Source organism: Gossypium hirsutum, chromosome A06 (genome assembly GCF_007990345.1).
Source record: "Gossypium hirsutum isolate 1008001.06 chromosome A06, Gossypium_hirsutum_v2.1, whole genome shotgun sequence".
In the NCBI taxonomy this organism is placed as follows: Eukaryota; Viridiplantae; Streptophyta; class Magnoliopsida; order Malvales; family Malvaceae; genus Gossypium; species Gossypium hirsutum.
The window spans coordinates 43,833,378-43,837,332 of NC_053429.1; the positions used below are offsets into that span (position 1 = coordinate 43,833,378).

Sequence of the window (3,955 nt, forward strand, 5' to 3'; positions counted from 1 at the left end):
ACAACCATAGTATCAGATCCTATAATTATTCCAAAAAGTTATTCTTACAGTTGATGTTGTAGTAATGATGCATGATTTCTTAAGTGATTGCTAAATGTGTATATGTGATCTTTGTGTAGTATCCATGTAAATTTGAGTGTATGATGTGTTGTATGTATGAGTGCACGTGATTCTATGAAGCAAATGTATGTGTGTACATGGAACATATACTATAATGCATGATCGTATTGATGTGGTTGAAACATGTAAAGAATTATTATTCGAATATGAAATGAGTATAGCCTATATAAATCTATAGTTATGTTCGAAATGAGATACATGATGGAAAATATTGGAGAAATGAGGGTTGAATGGAGTGTTGGGATATTATGTGATGTGAATTTTGACCCTGTGGTGATATACAATGAAGTCTGTCGGGATAGTAAACATGAAATTCAGTACAAAAATTCTGAGGAAAGACCATGGCTATGACACATTTCCAAAGAGCAGATAAGCTGCATTTATCTACTGGGGTTTTCTGCATGTCCCATGGGGATGACGGGCAAACCTCACGCAATGATAAGTTTAGGCAAATCCATATTACAAACATGACAAATCATGTGGTGCCTTGGTGGCACCAAACAGAGCCTTTTTAGGCAAGTTATCTATAATGCCTTTTTGATGTATTCTATAAGTGCCTTTACGGCATGTTTTGTAAATGCCTTTGTGGCGTTTTCTATGTTTCCTTTATGACGTTTTGGAAAATGCCTATGTGGCATATTCAGGGATGCCTACATGGTAGAGTTTGGTTAACTACCTTTGTGGTAAGTGCTAAGATCTTTTCGATAGGTAATTCTATGATAATGACCTAATACATCTAAAGTTAACTTGGTTTAGTTAATCTTGTGATGAAATCGAATGAGTCTTAAGGGACGATTCTTGAAAGAAAGAATGTATATGTATTTCTAAATAGGAAATCTGCCATATTAGTCTATCAGTGTAAGAGATGGTCGTATTCATAGTTATGATAGGTATAAATAGTAGTTGGTGGAGTTTGTCTATGCTATGTAGGGTTGAAATCTAAGTTATATAGTATCTGTCGCATATGAATAGTATCATGTCTTGTTCTGGGGTTATTTGAGATCTAAGCCATTTGTTATCTTGGGTATTCTTGTGCTATATAATATAAATGTTTAGTATTCTTCTAAAAGATCTAGAAATTTTCATCATCAAAATGAGCTTGTTTTGGGTTTGAAGTAGATATGATTTGATTGGTACTCCGATAGGTATCAAACTCACTATGAGAATCGACCAAGTGTAAGATCAATTAGTAGTTATCTGCCAAAAAATCATATATCGTGTCGAGACATAGGATGAAATTTGAAAAGACTTTAGGTTCGAAGTGTGATGTCACGACACTGAGATGTATTGTCATGACCCCGCCCTAATTTTCTTCATGTTTGCACATTTTGGCATGTCAATCCCTCCATTTTACCCCTAATTTAAATTAGGTCCCTAATAGGCTCCTTCTAGCTATCTAAGGTCGAAATCCTACTTTAATTAAAACTTCCCAACCTAATTAAAATCCAAAATAAAATCCAAAAATTCAAATGTATAAAAATTTACAACAATTTTCAAAGTTACATTGAAGAATTTAAGTATGGCTAACAGACTCATCTAATAGCTCTCGCATTTTAGGCATCACCATTTTTCTCATTTGGTGATCGTCTTAGCCTATCCAACAATTAATTTCCTGTCCGGGGTCTTTCCACTTCTTGCGGTCCCTCGATCTTTTGGCACCTACACACATCGAACTAGAAACGTACCTTTGACCAAGGTTGTTAGGGGTGCTAAAGGAAATTACATAACAATCCTCCCCTATTTTATTTTCATATTTCAGATTTTGGGAATCATGACCACGTTTGAATACTTTCATTTTTCCATTGATATTCATTATTAATTCATTCTTTTCAAGAACAATGGTCGACCTAGGAATGAGAATGTCTTTGTCCTCCTTGAAGTCTAGGACGATAAAATTGATGGGGATTATAAAACTCCTAACTTTAACCAATACATCTTCAAGTACACCCTTGGGATGTACGAGAGACCTATCGGATAGTTGTAGTGCAACTTTCGTATTTTTCACAATTGAGTTTTAGGTATGTGGATAAAGGCATAAAATTTATGATGGCCCCTAAGCCACAAAGGGTGTTGCTAAAATGTTTATTCCCTATCTCCACGGGAATTTTAAAACTTCTTAGATCTTTTATCTTCAGGGGTATTCTACGACCAATTATTGCACTACAAAAAGCATCGATTTTTATTTTCTCACATTTCTTTAGCTTTTTATGCTTAGACATAATCTCTTTTAAGTATTTGAAATACTTCAATATTTTATCAATTAGTTCAAGTGGTGGAAAATTTACATTAAGGGATTTAAAAAGATTTAGAAAACTTAAGAATTCCTCATCCCTTCGTTGTTTGTCCTCCGACCTCGATAGGAATGGTACGTTCTTTTGCATTAGTTTCGAGCGTGGAGTCGTTTTCAGTTCAACCATTGGTTCAGGTCTTTTCTGCCTTTGGACTTCAATTTTTGGCTCATCAAGGTTTTGGTCCCCACTTCGACCTCATCGTCCTCCTTGTTTGTTGACTTTTTTTAGTTTACTAGTGTTTTACTTGAACGGAGTACGATAGTACTTACATGCTCTTTTTCGTCTTTTTAGGGATTGTTTTCGGTAATTCTCAGAATACCTGTGCCCATTTTCCTCCACATCTCATTCAATGCACTCACAGTATTATGCATCTCTTCCTTAAATTTAGCAATGTTCGTGTGATTTTGTGCAAATTTAGTCTTTACATGTTGAATGTCAAACTTCGTAAGATCATCTCATTTTCGATATGGTCTAAGAATTGACCACAACCAACATGGCATTACCTATGGATCTCCCTTGAGATCTTTGCAAATGTGAGGGTTAATATGGAGGATTTTGTTGGTTCAGAACTGGGTTTTTGCTACTTGGGTTGCCTCCCCACTTTAGATTTGGATGGTCCTTCCAATAAGAGTTGTACATCTTTGAATAGGGGTTTCACCCCTATTTCCCAAGTAATTCACTTCATCTGATTGGGTCTCTGGGTATGACGTGTAGCTTCAAGCAACATCATTCATCAATGGCTTGATAGTGGTCTCTAAACAATGTAATTTTTCCAAAATTTGTTGATATTTATAGTCTTACTTGCCATATTAGCTATTGACAACTTCTGGCTATAGAAGAAATGCTTATTCAACCACATATACGAGTTCATCGCCATGTCCTCGATCAATTGATAGGCTCATTCATAGGTGTTATTCATAAAGGCTCTAACCGATGCACTATCTAAGCCGGATTTTTAGCTTCCATCCAATCCATTACACAAAATTTTCAATTGAAGCTAGTCTTGCATACTGTGATGTGGGCATTTCCTAAGCAATGACTTAAAGTGTTCTCATGCTTCATATAAGTTCTCACCTTCGAATTACTTAAAATTGGCAATGTCAAGCCTCAATTGGATGGATCAACTAATGGGGAAAATTGTGTAAAAATTTCCCTGCTAAGTCGTCCCATATTGTGATGGAACTCGACACTTGGGAATCAAGCTATTTGTAGGCGTTGTCACGAAGCAAGAATGGAAACAATCGTAGACGGACCGCGTCATCGGTCACTCTGTTGTACTTAAATGTGTTGCACAACTGTAGGGATCTCTTTAAATGTTGTTTCAGGTCTTCCATCATATTTCCCTGAAATTGAAAATTGTTTTGTATTATTTGGATGATGATCGTCTTAATTTCAAAATTGTTTGCATTAATAGTAAGCCTCTCAATTCTACCATGAACTGTCTAAAGTGTGAAGCGCATACTTGCACAATGGCCTCTCCTGTTGACCTATCAGTGGCTCTCTTCGTAGTTGTGCAGATGGTTTGATGTTTTCCTCAAACAGTG

At 36.0% G+C, this 3,955-nt stretch overlaps 1 pseudogene; it reads left to right on the plus strand.

Moving 5' to 3' along the window:
* The first annotated feature begins 3,418 nt into the window (after nucleotides 1–3,418).
* On the plus strand, nucleotides 3,419–3,519 carry LOC121230973 (uncharacterized; annotated as a pseudogene).
* Nucleotides 3,520–3,955: the final 436 nt, after the last annotated feature.